Here is an 18,698-nt window from a genome sequence, read left to right as displayed (position 1 = left end):
CATGGGTTCTTGAGGTACTGAAGTAATAATAATACCAATAAAAGGAAGAGCTCATATTAATTGTGTTTATTTGTTTTTCAGTTGTGTCTACACTTTGCGACCCCATTTGGGGTTTTCTTGGCAGAGACACTGGAGCAGTTTGCCATTTCCTTTTCCAGCTCATTTTACAGATGAGGAAAGATAGGCAAATAGGGTTATGATTTGCCCAGAATCACACAGCTAGTAAGAATCTGAAGCTGGATTTGAACTCAGGAAGAGGAGTCTTCCTGAATCCAGGCTGGTGCCCCATACATATTGATATTCCATATTAAAGGTTACAAAATGCCTCCTTCACAACCCAATGAGCTGAGCAGTGCCTGCATCCATATCCCTGTTTTACATATGTGGAAAATGATGTCTCAGAGGACCACTGATTGGTAATATGCTCTGCTAGTAAGCATGCTAAACTTCCTCTACCCTGCTAGTTAGTGAAATGAAAATACATACTTTTAAGGAATGTTGCAATGACCTTAGAGCTTCTTCTATTTGGAAGAAAGGAGACAAAGGCCACTTTGGGGTCCCTGCTTGGTTCACGATGGCCCCTTTATATAGTCACAGCAGGTAGTGGGGTTTTTGACTCAGCTATTCAGTGGGTCAAGGAGAATCAGGGAAGAAACTCGTTCTCCCCCTTTCAAAGTAAGGTTCCGGGAGTCAGCTGGGTACTTCCAAGGGCTTAGGAACCTCAAAATCTGCCCTCACTGCTTCTCTTTCATGCAGCCAGAATTATTTTTATAATCAACAGGCAAAATGCCCCTGGCTTTCTCTGGGAGATAGATAGGTGAAGTGGATCTTTATATCCTGGGGATAATTGAATGCTAATTCTTTTCTGCAGAAGAGACATTTGAGTTTCATTTCCTTCCTTTCTGAACTCTGAAGTGGTATCTGGAGCAGCTGCAAGACCTTTGATTGACAAACGGGAAAAGAGATGTGGGACCCTATAAGACCGAGGTAGCTTCTCCCTGGAATCCAATTGTAGCCTGGAACAGGTCCCAGTCTTCCCAGAGCAGTGGCCCAAACCTATCCCACTTTCCCTAGGTGTTTAAACTTGTTCCCAGACCTAACTTAAACCTGGACCAGCTGCTTTCGCTATGAACCATCTAAACTAGTCTAATTGGGCCCTTACCTAGTGAGATCAAGGCCATCAAGGAGAAAACTTAGCCGCCCATTCATCAAAGCAGGGACATTCTCCAGGGTTTGGGGGAGCTGGGCATCCTGGGAGAGACACAATTAAATAATGAGAGGAGTTTCCCAAGGTTGGTATGAGGGGAGTGGTGAAGAATCTACAATTAGCAATGGTTCCATCTTACCACTACGCTGCAGGGATTTAGATGACCATTTTCTGAATATGACTTTCTGTCACACTAGTCTGGTGGTTCTTAACCTGGGGGTCTGGGAACTTGTATTTTTAAAAAATCATTTAAAAATCTATTTATTTAGTTACTTTGGAATATTTTTCCATGGTTACATGATTTACGTTCTTTCCCTCCCCTTCTTCTCCCCACTCTCACAGCCAATGAGCAATTCCACTGGGTTTTACATATATCATTCAAACTTGTATTTTTTAAAGGATATTTGATAACGACATTTCAATGTAATTGGTTCCCTTTGTAATCGCATATGTTTTATTTTATGTATTTAAAAATAGTATGCTGAGAAGGTGCCAGTAGGCTTCTCCAGGCTGTTAAAAGGGTACACGACACTAAAAGGGTTAAGAAACACTGCATTAGACTATATTCTTTTTAAAGTCAGAGATTACTATATCACTTATCCTATACACTGTAGACATAACAGTTCACTGAGAGAGGATTACTCTCAGAAATTATGGGGATGGAGAAACGAGTTCCCACCTTACCTAGCCTTGAGCTCTCTCACATAGCCATAGACCCATGTTGGTGAAGGCATGTCATGGGTGCTAGGTGGCTTGGAGAGGGCTGTCCTGTTCCTACTTTCCACAGTTCCTGAGGACATTTTTTTTTGCGTGCTCTGTCCCTCCATCCAGTGGTCCAGTGTGAGCACTTCCTCCCTCCACTCTCTGGGGTAATGCAGGGGGGCTCACAGGCAGCTTGAAGTTGCAGTTTGGGCACGTAATCTCAAAGAGGTTCGCCATTGACTGTACTGGCCTTTAGCCTAGAACCTCAGACCCTGTGAAAGGGCCAATTGGAGAAGAAAGAAACGTATAGCTTTAACTTTCTTTGGTCCCTCTCTCCAAGGCTATTTGCCAGCCTCTCCCATGTATGAATGAAAGATAAAAGTGCCTGGGAATCCATTGAGTGATAGTGCCAGACCAGAACCTGCCAATGTGTCACCAGGTGCCCCATGTCCAACCATGGCTGCCTAAACCTACACTGTGAGATGAAGTAGAAAAAAAGATCAATTTGGGTCCATCCACCTATGGTGCAGTGCAAGGAAAACTAGATTTGAGAGGATCTGGATTTGAATTCTCACTTTTCTATCTGTGGGGCATTAGGCAGGTCACAGCTTCTCTAATCTTTAGTGAGTATCTTTGAAAGTGAGAGATTAAATGATCACAAATCTAGAGCTGAAAGGGACTTTCAAAGGGGCCATATTGCCTGATGTTGGCATTTTATAGATATGGAAAATAAGACCTAAATAAAAGAGGGCAGATTCTTCTTCTTTTTTAAAAAAACACCTTATCTTCCATCTTATAATCAGTACTGTGTATTGGTTCCAAGGCAGAAGAGCAGTAAGGGCTGGGCAATGGGGTTTGAGTGACTTGCCCAGGGTCACATAGCTAGGAAGTGTCTGAGGCCACATTTGAACCCAGGACTTCCCATCTGTAGGCCTGGGTCTCCATCCACTGAACCACCCAGCTGCCCCCCTATATTATTCACTCAAGATCCCACAGGTAATAAGTAACAAAGTTAGGTTTTTGAACTCAGGGCATTTGAGGCTAAAGGAAGGACTCTTTCATACTAAACTTCCTCCTCTTATTTCTAATGTCTCTTTCAGCTTTAGAATGTATTATTGTCTGTAGCCTCAAGCCTCCTAATATGAATCCTATTTAAGTAACAATCCTAAGACTGATCTTCTCTCACTCCCACCCCTGGGGAAATAGATTTGTTTGCATGCAGAGAAAACAGAGAATCAGTTTGCTTTTTTTATTTCCCATGGATCTAATTTTGCTTTGAATCCTGTGACAGCCCTTGCTATCAAGAGCTAATTGCTATTCTAAGAAGATCAATGATGTGGTAGAGGGAGTTCCTGTGGCCTCATGAGACAGCAGAAGAGATGAGAGTTACACTGAGTCTGGGGTTTTGTAGAACCCAATAGATTTCGAGGACTCCTTCCTTTCGGATGCTAATAGCTCCTGATGGCACTTGTACCCCCTTCCCTGAGGGAATCTTAAGAATGTACGCTTAACATTCTAGTTCTGTCCTCACATGGATAAATGAGTTAACTAACTTCTCTGGATCTCTTTCTCTATTCTGCCAACTGAAGACATTCTTTGTGACTTTGGAGGGTGGCATCTAGAGAGACCTGAAGTTCCTCTGGTCTCCCGTAGAAAAGCCACTTGGGAGGTGATCCAGGGATTGTGGCTAGCCAGTAGGCAAGTCGCTGGAGCTTTTAAGGCACGGACTATTCATTCCTCCTGGTGGGCTTCTTCAAACAGTTAGGTAAGCTCTCTCAAGAACGTTTTCATTAAAACTCCAGGCTATGGCTGCAAGGAATGTTACCCGAGTGAATAGTGGTGGTGGTGAGAAGAAGGATCGGTGTTGCTGCCCAAATGTGACTGAATCCGATGGTTAATCTGGCATCCTGGCTGCCAGCTCCTACTATTGCATTCTCTGGGGGTACTTCTAGATTCCATGATTCTATCACTTCTGAATCCCAGCTCTGCCGACTCCCAGGAGTTATGTTTAACTGGAAGTCCTAAGAATCCACCCACAGGCTTTTTCTGTTTTTCTGTCTTCTTTATGATGAAGATACATAAGATACTTCATTTTCTTCTTAACAGCCCTGAGAGGTAGGTGCTATTATGAATTGCATTTTACAGGTGAGGAAACTGGCTTGCTCCAGGTCATACAGTGAGTAAGTGTCTGAGGTTGGATTTGAACTCCTGTCTTTCAGAGCGCGAGCCCAGTTCTCTATTCATCTGACCACCTTACTGCCTAGAAAATGGCAACTTTCAAGAGAGTCACCTATCTGATGGCCTATGTTTGCCTTGCCTGTGCCAAGACGGAATTTGCTGGCTTATTTGTCCCTTTTTGTTTCTTTTTGTAAGTACAGAGCAGAGACTTTCAACCTTTAAAATGAAAGCTTCCAAATTTGGGCATTCTTCAGAGCCAATCCTGAGTTTGAGAGTTCCCAAGTATGAGGATTCCTGAGTTTAAGAGCCGGACACTGGCTTTCTAGGGACTTCTTTTATAGCATGCAATTTGGAGAAGGAAAACGATTGTCCTGCAGTCGAAGGACTAAAACAGTGCCACATGGGGCAGGAGATCTGGACCTTGCCCAACCTCTGCTATATAACTGAGTTGATTGGTTGATGTAGGTCTGCGGTGAATGGGAAATAATTTTTTTTCAGTAGTCTCACAAAGGACCTTCAACAGCTAGGAAAGTCTAATGAGTGTAATAGGCTCTTGGAGTGTTTTCTAGTTCAGTATGTAAGTATTTTGCATCTTATTTATCTCTTGTGGTAGGTATATTATATATATGTACACATACATATATATGTACTATTTATCTCTGGTGGTAGAGCAAATAAAAAAGTTTCTTGTCTTGTACATAAAGGGTCTTTGATGGAGGGGACATTGCTACTCAATTTGAGGAGATCTAGACAATGTTTTAATTTATTTATTTTGGCACATGGTCAAGATCACCAGAAATTTCCCAGTAACAGAGAGGACAGAGTTATTTCTTCCTCTAGTAAACATTTCCTGAGTGCTTACTATATACCATGAGAGTTCCCGTCTTATGCTTTTTATTTATTTATTTTTTGGTGGTGGGAGAAATAAAGAGCTCCTCATATCTAATTTTTTGTTGTTGAGTTGCTTCAGCCATGTCCAACTCTTTGGGACCCCATTTTGAAGTTTTCTTGGCACAGATACTGGAGTAGTTTGCCATTTCCATCTCCAGGTCATTTTACAGATGAGGAACTGAGGCCAACAGAGTCAAGTGACTTGTCCAGGGCAATATAGCTATTAAGTGTCTAAGGCTTGAGTTGAACTCTTGAAGATGAGTTTTCCTGATTCCAAACCCAATGCTCATCTGCCGTGTCATCTACCTACCCTGTGATACCTATACATATCTGATGCCTAATACCCATCTTGAATATAGGATATCTTTGTGGGAGGGGACTCTACTGCCTACATTTAGAGAGACCTAGACATGACTCATTTCCAAACTTTGTTTTAGAAATTTCCCTGAAGTTTTACTCTGGGTAAGCATAAGCCAAGGAGGAAATGGCCCCTCTGGGGTCAGATCTGGAAACTCTAACATGATCCTTATGAGCTTGGAGACTTTCTGGGGCTCCTATCAGTCCTACAAATAAGAATGTGGTAAGTACAGAAGAGGAGTATGAAATCGTACATGGGAGAAAGTACTTTCGGTTAGAGGGTTCAAGAAAGGACATGAGAGATGGCAGTTGAATTGGGCCTTGGAAAATAGATAAGATATTAGTAGGTAGAAATGGGGAAAAAAGGGAAGGGATTTCCAGGCATAGGGAGCAGCATGAACAGAGACCTAGAGACAGGAAAGTGTGAGGGTATATTCAAATTTGGCTATAGAGAAGATGCCAATTCAGAGATCTTTCTACTGTGCTGCTTAGTTCTTGCTAAAAGAATTTATGAACAAAGAATTCAACTCTGAACTCAAGGGGTAGCTCTCAGAATGTTTACTACAGGAGCAAATAGACAGTGAAAAAAATTGTCCTTGAAATGAGGCCATGGCAGAGAAAAAAAGTGTCTTTCCAAAAATAGAAAGATTACCCAAGCAAGACAGCCAAGAAAGGCTACCACTGTCAGGTCAGGTGCAAACCAGAGATTAAGGAGACCCCAAAAGAATTTGCAGATTAATTTACCAGGGACACCAAAGATAATAACAAGAGGTTCTTTAAATCCATCAAATGGAGGAAACCAGCAAGAGGATCAGTGAAGCTGTAAAAGGTATGTACAGGAATGGGGAAAAAATACAGTCTGAATGAATTCTTTGCTTTCATCTCAACTGAAGAAAATTCCTGTCATCTTCTGAAGCAAACTAGTGAAGTCACTAGGACGAGTTTTACAATTCTAGGATGTTTTTGGCCTAATCTACAAATTGGAAAGCAGGAATTATAGAAATGTTAAAAGCTGGGATGTGCTTTAAAAAATAGAAAGTAAAGACTAGAAGGGAATTTTGAGATATTCCAGTACAGATTGGGAAAGCTGATGCTCAGAGATGGGCTTCCTGATGAGGGGGAAGTCAAATCTCACCAAGTCAATAATCCTTTGTTGAGCACTTACTATGTGTCAGGCACCATGCTTACAAAGAAACAGAACCTGCCTTCTTGAGAAGTTCATAATTCACTGGGGAAGACAACATGCAAAAACAAGAGATGGGCAGCAGCCCAGCAGAGCTCTTCTAATATTCCCCTCCAAACAGCTTTAAAATAACATGGCAAATTCTCCAATTGATAAATGGGCAAGGGAAATGAATAGGCAATTTTCAGATAAAGAAATCAAAACTATCAATAAACACGTGAAAAAGTGTTCTAAATCTCTCATAATTAGAGAAACGCAAATCAAAACAACTCTGAGGTACCACCTCACACCTAGCAGATTGGCTAAAATGACAGCAAAGGAAAGTGATAAATTGGAGGGGATATGGCAAAATTGGGACATTAATGCACTGCTGGTGGGGTTGTGAATTGATTCAACAATTTTGGAAGGCAATTTGGAACTATGTGCAAAGGGCTTTACAAGAATGCCTACCTTTTGACCCAGCTATACCACCGTTGGCTTTATACCCCAAAGAGATAATAAGGAAAAATATGTGTACAAAAATATTCATAGCCTTGCTCTTTTTGGTGGCAAAAAATTGGAAAATGAGGGGATGCCCTTCGATTGGAGAGAGGCTGAACAAATTGTGGTATCTGCAATATTATTGTGCTGAAAGGAATAATGAACTGGAGGAATTCCATGTGAACTGGAATGACCTCCAGAAATTAATGCAGAGTGAAAGGATCAGAACCAGGAGAACATTGTACACAGAGACTGATACACTGTGGCACAATCGAATGTGATAGATTTCTCTACTAGCAGCAATGCAATGATCCAGGACAATTCTGAGGGACTTATGAGAAAGAACATTATCCACACCCAGAGAGAGAACTGTGGGAGTAGAAACACAGAAGAAAAACATTCGCTTGTTCCCATAGTTCAATGGGGATATGATTGGGGATATAGACTCTAAATGATCACCCTTGTGCAAATATTAATAATATGGAAATAGGTTTTGAACAATGATACATGTAAAACCCAGTGGAATTGCTTGTTGGCTCTGGGGGTGGGGGAGGGAGCAGGGGAGGGAAAGAACATGAAAAATAAAATAAAATAAAATAACATGGTAAATTGAATCCTGGAACGGCATTGCTAACAAAAGGATGGAGTTATACATTTTTTTTAAGCCCTTACCTTCTGCCTTGGAACCAATACCGTGTATTGGTTCCAAGGCAGAAGAATGGTAAGGGTAGGCAATGGGGGTCAAGTGACTTGCCCAGGGTCACACAGCTGGGAAGTGTCTAAGGCCAGATTTGAACTTAGGACTTCCTGTCTCTAGGCCTGGCTGAGTGATACATTTTTTTGAGCCCAAGAAAACTTAGGAGTTCAGCAGGAAAGACCTATGACACTGGTATGGAAGCCAGCCCAGAGATGTGGCAGCAATACCAGAGATGGGTCTTGCAGAGATGCAATGTAGGAACTGAGTCAAGCCCTCAACCTAATCCTTCTGTCTTCTTCAGAAAGGAGTAGAATTAGATAGCCCCAAGATGTTGGGTGAACTGGACTTACTGCCTAGAGTTATTTGCTGAGCATGAATGAGTCCTTCATCCCTGAACAAAGGAGGAAAAGAGAGAGTGTGACCCAGAGAGGTATTTTTTTAAAGAAATCTTTTGGTTTATTTCATAAAATATTTCCCAATTGCATTAAAATATTTTTAAACATTCATTTAAAAAAATTGAGTTCCCAATTCTCTTCTTTCCTCTTGCTCCTCTCCACTTCTTGAGAAGCCAAGCAATATGATGTCAGTTATAAATGGGAAGTCAGACAGGTCATTTTAAAGGTATATCCAGTTCCAATTATGCAGCCAATGGAAAGAGGCTGATCTCTACCTTTTGACAGTCCAACTTATATGCTGATTCTCTAATTTCCTAGAAGAATCCAGTCTCTGGTGTCTCCATGTGATATCTCCAATTCGGTCCATCTTGTCATGTGCCTTAATCATAGATCTGACCATGCTATTCTCCTACTCAATAACCTCTAATGGCTACCAACTGCCTCTAGGATAAAATGTAAATTTTTGGTTTTTAAAATCCTCTCCAACCTGCTCTCAATCTACTTTGCCAGCCTTAGATTCTATATTACTCTCCTTTCTGCATTCTCTGATGCAGTCAAATGGATCTTTTCTCTATTCCTCTCACATGCCATCATTCCATCTCCTATCTCCATGCCCTTTTGCTGGGTGTTCCCTATGCCTGGAATATACTCCCTCTGCACCTCCACCTCACAGAATCTCTCACTTCCTTTGAGATTCGATATAAACACCATCCTTCGCTCAATGGTTAATGACTTCTCTTCCTATCTTAAATTTAGCTATGATGAATTTATTTTGTATATGTGTGTATATAGATAGGTATGCATGTATATAGGACTATATTTCTGTATACCTATGTAATATGTACATGCATTTATACATGTATGCATGCAGATATGTATGGCGCCTCTCCAGAGTGAATGTAAGCTCTCTAATAAGATTTCATTTTTTTTTTGTTCTTTGTATCTTCAGTGTCTTGCCTGGTGTCTGGTACATAGTAGGTGCTTAATAAATTAATATTTGCTAATTGATTAGTAGTGAAAAATCAGTCACACTTTCCAAATTTTTTCTAGAATTGACAACTACCCCAACAACATACCTATTAATAAACATTTTACACATCAGCAAACATTTACCATGCCCCTGCTATGTGCCAATTATTGGGCTAAATTCTGGAATATAAGACGAAAACGAAACAATCTCTGCCATCAAGGAGCCTGCCCGTCCAATGTTCTATGCACCATACAAGTAGTATTGTACATACAAGTAATATTGCAAAATATTACTTGTATGTGCAATATTGTACAATATATTTGTATGTACAATACAAATAGGAAGAGAATACATATTTGCTTTGTATGAGCGTATTTGAATAAATATCAAAGCTCTGATGGCCAACTTGAATGGCCCCAGAAAATTCCAGTCCTTTCTGCATTCGACAGAGTTCATGGAACATCTGGAGAGAGTGGGGAGGGGGAATGGGCCTACTGAAAACAGCAGAGAATTAACAGGGCATTTCATCTTTCTAATTTCAGATGGAACCAAATTAATCATTTCAGCAACTCAGGGCTCACTGACCTTTCCTAAGACTGTATTAACCAGGAGATTTGGCTTCAGCTGCCTTCAGATGAGGGCAAGTTAAGTAATCATCTCCATTCTGAAAGGGGGGAAATGACATCTTGATTACGAAGGCTTTGTTGATTCCAGATTGGATTCTTCTGCAGCCCTTTGTGGAGATTTGGGGTGAGCCAGGACCTGAAGGCTACTGGTGACAGGAATTACAAATAGGGCAGTGGGGATGTGGGGGGCACTGGGGACATGCTGGCCTTTAAAACATGTCATGTTCAGTAAAATCAGTGCCAAAGAGAGAATGGTTCCAATCGATTTAAATGTCACAGAGAATAACCTTTCCTTGTCACTAGTCTTCGGTTGTTTTAATGGAGGCAAATATCCCTGGTGCCCAGCTGTTAAGCAGATCCAGATCAGGACCTTAGGAACAGGGATTTCTGGTCATTAAAATGATCATTTAAAAGTGACAGAGAGCTCTTAGGGGAGAAAAAAAAGGAGTTAGGTTGCTGCTGGGGTCAGTTGCCTGGAAGATCTCTGTGCTCAGGAGAAGCACTTCTTTCCAGGTTTGTCTGTCTGTGTGGGCTGGAAATTGCATTATGTTATCAGGTGTTATTGTAAAAATATGTGATTACCTGGCTGGGGGCAGGGGAGGAAGAGGAACAGGTTTTAAGAGGCCTTTTAAAAAATCATACATTATTGATGCTTTAAAAATATCACTGTTCCTTTCCGATAACCCACAGCTCTCTCCTCCAATGAATCCTACATTGCCAAAAAGAAATATAATTAAACAAATCAAAACGATGCATTGGCTATGCATTACATACCACATTTGCCTACGAGGCACATTTTCCCAAAATACTTTGCCTATTAATCTGTTTAGAAATCAGGTTTTACAAGGGCAAGAGACCTAAGCCGAAATCTTCATTATATTTCTACTGAGTGACCTTGGTTGAGTCACAATATCTCTGGACTCATTTCCTTCTCTTTGAAGATGATGGAGTTGAATTAGCAATTTCTAAGATGCCAAGTGTGACCTCTTACATTCTTCGATGTCTAGAGTCTCAATTAGGGGTCCACCATGGATGCTCCTCCCCACGTAACTTCACTCCACAGTGACTGAATTTTGTGAACTCTCTCCTAGCTTCTCTGCGGCTCCCTCTGAAAAACACTATCCCTAGAAACCCTCTCCAGTACTAGGTGTTCCTCTTTATATACTACCATGACAGGTTGGACTAGGAAGAAGAATAAGCATATTCTTTGCTTCTGTCATTTCCAGACCCACTTTCCCCACCCCCCCCTTAAAGCCCTTACCTTCAATTAGAATCAATACTAAGAATCAGTTTCAAGGCGGAAGAGTGGTAAGGTCTAGGCAATGAGGATTAAGTGACTTGCTTCGGGTCACGCAGGTAGGAAATATATGAGGTCGGATTTGAACCCAGGACCTCTTGTCTCCAATCTTGGCTCTCTATCCACTGAGCCACCTACTTGCCTATAGACCCTCCTTTTTAGGTTATTACTCAGTTTCCAAACTGTAGATTTTAGAGGAGGTTAGGGCTGGGATTTAAATATATATATATATGATAAATAAAATAATGAATGAATAATAAAAATAAATATATGATAATGTGTAATAATAATAACTAAGCTAAAAAAGTTAAAACGATTGGATATTTTTTAGCATAACCCCTACATAACTACAACCACTTTTGTCAGTAAAAACAAAGTTCAAATCAAAGCCAATAAAAACAAGACTAATTCAGTGAATTTGTTTCAAATGACAGGGAATCTAGCAAAGTATTTCATACGATGTGTGTAATCACGGTCAAATTTGAGTCAGCAAAGTGACACCGTCATCATTAACCTATGCAGACTCATGCCACAGATGGGTCGTATTGTTATGGTACTTGCTGAATTTGAGAATGAAATGTGTAAATTTGAAGTTAAAAAATCTTGGGGTGGAAGTTAAAAGAACCACAATATCCATTATAATTCTTATTGTTACTCATTTCAGTAAGTATGATATAAGTTGGTTTGAAATCCTCTCTCCCAATTTAAAATAAGTGGAAATACTTTAAGAAGTTGTAAATATTTGAATTTTCAACAATTGACTTAATTTAGTCTCTTTAATTTTTAAAAGTAAAAAATTATCCTTTTATGATCAATAAATACGTAACTGACATGAAGAGAAATTTCAGTGGAGAACTATAAGCAAAGGCAGAAGAGACAGTTTCAGTAATCAAAATATAGAAACAGAAAGTAAGCGGTCTGAATCCAGACAGTATGATCCACTACATTTATCACTGGAATCCATAGTTAGTTATTGAAGGAGAGCAAAGATTGTTGTGTTCACTCTGTACAAATGCTTCAGATGACATGAAGTATAATAATTTACAATTGCATCTTGAAAGTGTACATGCAAAATATTATGACAATATAAGAATGTCTCCAGAGAAATTATGATACTTTTATTGTCATTTCTTTTTCCTTTTTTTAAAAAAACCCTTACCTTCTGTCTTAGAATCAATACTGTGCATTGGTTCTATGGAAGAAGAGTGATAAAGGCTAGGCAATGGTTGTTAAGTGACTTGCCCAGGGTCACACAGCTAGGAAGTGTCTGAGTTCAGATTTGAACCCAGGACTTCCTATATCAAAGTATGGCTTTCTGTCCACTGCTCACTTACCTGCTCCCATAAGATATTCTTAATAAGAAATACAAACTAAAAAAAAAATCTGTCCGACATCAAAGGTATATATTGCATCCTATAAAGCTGATTACAGAATTGCTAAATATAAAAAGCTTCATTCACTAAGAGAAATGTTGATACTACCTGGAAGCTATTGACTGTCATAATTGCAATGATGTTTGGTGAATCATATATAAGCGGCTTCAAAGAGTTACACCTGTGCAAATAACGCGTTGGGAAGGAGAATTGCCAGCATACTTAAAGATCTTTGTAATTACTCAATTGAAAAAAAAAAAACGGCCTACTTTGCTTTGCAAACAAATAGCTCAACAGATGTAGTTAGAAATGTTTACGTGATTACATTTGTATATTTTATTGCTATTGATATTAAGGATATGTGTTACTTTGTAAATCTATCGATGGAACACCACCATAAGAGAAAATTTCTATACAAATGACAGAGATTCAAAAAAGCAAAAATGATACAATGCGATAGAACTTATTGGACTGAGCTGACAAAATTTAGTTGATGTTAGGATGAAATACAAGTTTACAAGTACTAGTTAAAAATGTGGGCTTCCCATTAAATTTGTACAACCTGCTTATTTGCAGACATCCACCACTTATATCAAGAACAATGATTAAAGGTACATAAAGTTTTTTCATATTATTACACGAGTAATGAACTTTATAAAAATAAGCCATTCAAAAAGGAAGGCTCTTTATAAAACTATGCAATAATATGGGAAAAAACATGGATAGGCTTAGGAATTGGGAAACATAATGGCTTGGCTCTCTCATGGCAAAGAACTTCAAAGGTTGTTGGAACTAATGAAGAAATTTCTGTTTTTGCCATCATAAAAAAAAAGTCCAAACAAGTTTATTTTACAATGCAAATTCGCTACTGAAACTTGCAAACTTGGTGGATATTTTTGATAAACAATTTCCTAAATGAATCAATGCAATGTCTTCGAATTTAAACTCTGATTTAGAAAGATAAAATGATTGAATTTATGAATATGGGGAAGGAACTTCCTATTGCTCATAAATGGAGTGTGCTAGGAGAAGAATATTTGGAGAAGGAAATGATGAACTAGTCCAGTGTCTTTGCCAAGAAAATCCCAAATAGGATAATAAAGAATTGGACATGACTGAAATGTCTGAACAACAAAAAGAGAAGAGTATACAAACTGAGATTTAAGGATAGGTAGAATGGACATCTTATGAGCCTCACTCTTATTTGATGTGTTCAATGTCTTTTTTTTTTAGTTGCCTGTTTGATTTTTGTCATTCATTCATTTTAGTTGTATCTAACTCTTCATGACCCAGTTTGGGATTTTCTTTGCAAAGCTACTGGTCTTGGAGTGGTTTGCCATTTCCTTCTTCAGTTTATGTTGCAGGTGAGGCATTGAGAGAAAGAACTGTGGGAGTAGAAATGCAAAAGAAAAACATATGACGTCACTTATCACATGCATATATGGGTATGTGATTTGGGGTTCAAGCTTTAAAAAATAAGCTTAAAAAATGAGTAAAATAGAAATAGGTATCAAGTGATAACATTTGTATAACCCAGGTAAATTGCTTGTTGGCTCTGGGAGGGGAGAAGGGAGAGGGAAGGGAAAGAAAATGAATCCTGTAAACATGGAAAAATACTTAAAAATAAATTTTTTAAAGTAAAAAATAAAAAATATTTTATAGGTGAGGAAACTGAGGGAAATAGAGTAAAGTGACTTGCCCTAGGTCACACAGTAACATCTGAGGTAAAATTTAAACTCAGGCCTTCCTGACTTCAGGTCTAGCACTCTATCCACTGAGTCACCTAGTCGCCCTGTCTGTTAGATTTTTAATGCCCAAATACATGGTAAAATTTTGTAAGGTGCCATGCGCAGATGGAAAAATGTACACTCTTTTCTACTACCATTTAACAATCACCAGAGAAATATAATGGCTAATATGTCTAATGGGGTTCTTGCTCTATTGGGTGGTAGCGGTAGTAGTGGGAGAAGGTATAGACTAGCAAAATTAAGAAACTAAAGGAAAATGAGGAAAGGTAGTTAGATCCTCAGGTCAATGGAAAAAGTGAAAACTTTGGTATCAAATAATGTTGAATATTATAATTATGTACATATATATATAATTAAGTACATGTATGGCCACCTTCACCCCAGGCTTGACCTCCATCCCCTACCTTGTTGTCATTGACTTCAATGGGTGCTTGGTAGAAGGACCATTAGGAGACTCTTCCTTGATCTTCATTTCTCCCCAGTCCTGGTAGGAAGTGTTGAATTTCAGGGTGGATGCCTTCAGGTTTGCTCAGGTCTCTAGGAATGAGACCTTTATCACCTGCCACCTAAAAGTTACAGCCACTAACCAGGCCCCCAGGATTTAATGATCAGACATATATATATACACACACACATACACACAAATATATGTATGATTTTTAAGTCCTTATCTCCTTGAGGAGCTATCACCAACTGCCTACTGGACATATATACTGGGAGAGTCCATAGGCATTTCAATTTTGACATAGAATATTACCTATCTAGGTAGACTGTGCATTCAATCTCTTTATGGCTCTGTGTATCTCCAACTGTTTTCCAACCTTCTGAATTCTAGTCTCTCTAATAGTTCTTGGATCACTTTAATAATCACTTAAAACAGGATCATTATACTGCTGAGAAAAGTCTCCCCACACCACATCACTGTTAACTTTCTGCTGTCGCCAGGGTCAGGGGTTCTTTCTCCAAAGACCAAGACATTTCTTGCTTCTCTGTAATATCTTTCTTCCAGCAAGTAACCTGCAACACATATTGTTATTTATAGACTTCTACAGTTTCACCTCCTAGTTAATAGCCAGCATTTGTTATATTAGCACTTCAAGGTTTCTAAAGCACTTTCCAAATATTATCTCCTTTGATCCCTATAACCCTGAGGAGTAGGTGTTATTATTATCTCCATTTTGCTGACTGATAAGGAAATTAAAGTAAACAGAAGTTAAGTGACTTGCCCAGCATCATTAGTAAGTGTCTAAGAATGGATTTGAACTCAGCTCTTTCTGACTCCAGGCTCACCATTATATCTGCTATACCATCTGACTGTATCTGTTCTCTGCTCTCTATTTGATCCTACTCCCACTTTAGTCTCTCCTGACTTCCTGTCTTCTCTCTCACTCTTGCCCATTGGACATCTCAAACTAGATCTGGGACTTGATAAACTCATCTTTCCCTTTCAAATCCTTCCCTCTTGCTAACTTTTTGATTAGCGACAAAAGTACCAACGTTCTCCCAGTCACCCAAGTTTTCAACTTAGGTATCATCCTATACTCCTTCCTCTCTCATCTCTTGCCCCTTTTCCAATTGGTGGTCAAGTCCTATCAATTCTACCTTTGTGACACCTTTTATATAAGACTCCTCTTCTCTGACACCACCACCCTGGTGCAGGTCCTCATGCCCCCTTATCTGGACTATTGCAATAGCCTTCTAGTTCTCCTAGATCAAGTGTTTCCCCACTCCAGTCCATCCTCCACTCATAAGTGATATGGATTTTCCTTAATCCTAACCAAGGTCCAACTGCGTTATCCTGTCACTCCATTCAATAACCTTTAGTTTTCCCCTGTTATTTCCTCCAGGACCAAATATAAACTCTTTGGTTTGTTAGTTAAACAAACATTGGTTTGTAGTGGGCACCTAGGTGGTGCAGTGGATGGAGTTCCAGGCGTGGAATCAAGAAGACTCATTTTCCCAAGTTCCATGGCCTCGAATACTTCCTAGCTCTGTAATTCTGGGCAAGATACTTTACCCCGTTTGCCTCAGTTTCTTCATTTTTAAAATGAGCTGGTGAGGGAAATTACAAAACACTTCAGTATCTTTGCCAAGAAAACCCCACATGGGGTCACAAAGAGTCAGAAATAACTGAACAACAATAACCTGGCCCCTTCTTACCTTTTCAGGCTTCTTAACACCTTATTTATCTCCATAAACTTTAAGATCCAGTGACACTGGTCTCCTTGTTGTTCTTGTTCAAGATATCTCTTCAGACTGACCATCTTTACTGGCTATCTCATGTTGGAAACATTATCAATTCTCATCTCTGCTTCCTGATTTCCTTCAATTTTCAACTAAAGTCCCACCTTCCAAAGGAACCCTTTCCAAGTCTTCCTTAATTTCAGTGCCTTCCCTCTGTTGATTATCTCCAATCTATCTGGTATCTATTTCATTTGTACGCAATTGTTTCATCTACTAGAGTAAGCTCCTTGAGAGCAGGGTGTTTTTTTTTTAAATTTTTATTTGTATCTCCAGAGCTTAGCACAATGCCTGCCACTCTTAGGTGCTTACTAAATGCTTGTTGCCCAAAGCTGGTATCCCATAATTTTAAGACTTCCCTCATCCTTCTGATCTAAGGTAAGTGGCTGGTTCATTAGATAAATTTATTTGTATGTGGTTGATAATGAATTGATGCTATCTTTCAGAGGTATTTGCATTTTGTCTGGGAACTTCCATAATGCCTTTCTTCCCCCTACTAAAACCCTTACTACTTGTCTTTGTAACAACTCCAAGACAGAAAGGCAAAGGCTAGGCAAATGGGGTGAAATGACTTGCCCAAGATCACACAACTCGGAAGTGTCCGAGGTCAGATTTGAACCCAAGTCTTTCAGTTTCCAGGCCTGACACTCTATTCACTGAGCCACCTAGCTGTCTCCCATAATGCCTTAATGCAAAAGAATCAATATCTAATGATGGAATGTTAGATGCCAACCCAGAATTACATAGGATGCTTCTAATTTGGTCTATGTGAAATGTGGGCTCTGTTGAGTAATATTGGATTTGGCTCTTTTGGCCTCAGTTTTATCAGTTGTAAGATGAAGTTGAGATTTTACCCCGATCTTACAGCAGAATACATAGATAATGTGAAGATCAAGTTAATACAGCCTTAAACCTTTCTATTTTTTTTTCAAAGAAAAGAGCTAGTTCAATAGAAAGTGGCCCAGTATTTATCAATATATTGACTCTAAGGAAACTGGTTTCATTAATTCGACCCGAAGATAGTGGTGACTTTGGCCCATTTTCTTAAAAAATACTTGCATTGATGCAGATGATTCAAAGGACAATAAGGAAAAGTCAGACATTTGTATATTGTCTATATCTGCATGTTTCTCCTCTTACCTTGTGGCTCTTCTTTGCATCTCATTGTTTCTTCTCAGTTCTCTTTGTGCTTTCAGGGACATTGGGGGCTCTGAGAGGAATTTTAGGTGGCATTCTTTGTTATGTTGATTTATCTTATGATGACATCTTCCAGAATCAGGTGGCTAGAGTTGCGGATTTAATGAGGAGTACTTTTATTATAACCCAAATGTAGTTCATGTCAATGTTACTCTCTGTTAATTTTTTTCTTTTTGAAAACCTTACCTTCTGTCTTAGAATCAATACTAAGTATTGGTTCCAAGGCAGGAGAGCGGTAAGGGTTAAGTGACTTGCCTAGGGTCACACAGTTAGGAAGTATCTGAGTTCAAATTTGAATCCAAGACCTCTTGTCTCCAGGCCTGGCTCTCTATTAACTGAGCAACACTTCCTCTGTTAATTTTTAATTTGAATTTCTTTGTCTTAGGAGGGCTTCCTACCTAAATGTCTATATAGAAGAGAGTTCACAGAGATAAGACCAAAAGCTCAGTTTAGGAGAGTATCCAAAAATTTCAGAAAAGTTAGAAAAGAATATCACAGATATCCCTTCCAGAGATTTGGACACCCTGCCCCAGAGATGTGGAATATCCTCACAAAGATTTCTGGCCTTCCCTTTGTATCAGAGAAGAAGCCTGAATTTTTCTTTTTCTTTTCTGGGATGTTTATGTAAAAGAAATTGTCTAAAATTAACAGATAAAATAGGTTGATATAATACAATATTCTATATAGTTTCTGCATTTCTGAATTTCTAAACTTTTCCCGTGTCATCTTGCTGGCCTTTGTGTATCTGTGGCTTCCACAAACTCCTCCCAAATTCCTATTTAATTTCTTATGCCCACTTGTGATATTTTGAAAACACAATGGGGAAAGTCTCAATGTGGAAGGGATATCTGCGTTTTCATTGAACAAGCAGAAATGAGATACTGAGCCAGATTCTCCCAGTCTTAGAAACTTCCTGCTTTTAAGTTTAGTGTTTTTTTTTTAAGGTCAATCATTAGAGAATTTTTTTTAATGATTAAAAAATTTTTTTAGAATATTTTTCCATGGTTACATAACTCATGTTCTTCCCTTTCCTCCCCAACCCTCCCCAGAGCCAACGCACAATTCCACTGGGCATTAGAGAATTAAAAAAAAATCTTTTTTTTTTTTTTTAAAGCCTTTTCCCAAAATAGCTTCACATCAGTCTGTCTTCACCATC

Source organism: Gracilinanus agilis, chromosome 1, assembly GCF_016433145.1.
Source record: "Gracilinanus agilis isolate LMUSP501 chromosome 1, AgileGrace, whole genome shotgun sequence".
Taxonomy (NCBI): Eukaryota; Metazoa; Chordata; class Mammalia; order Didelphimorphia; family Didelphidae; genus Gracilinanus; species Gracilinanus agilis.
The sequence above is the reverse complement of the archived record's forward strand: the minus strand, read 5'-3'. Positions refer to the sequence as shown.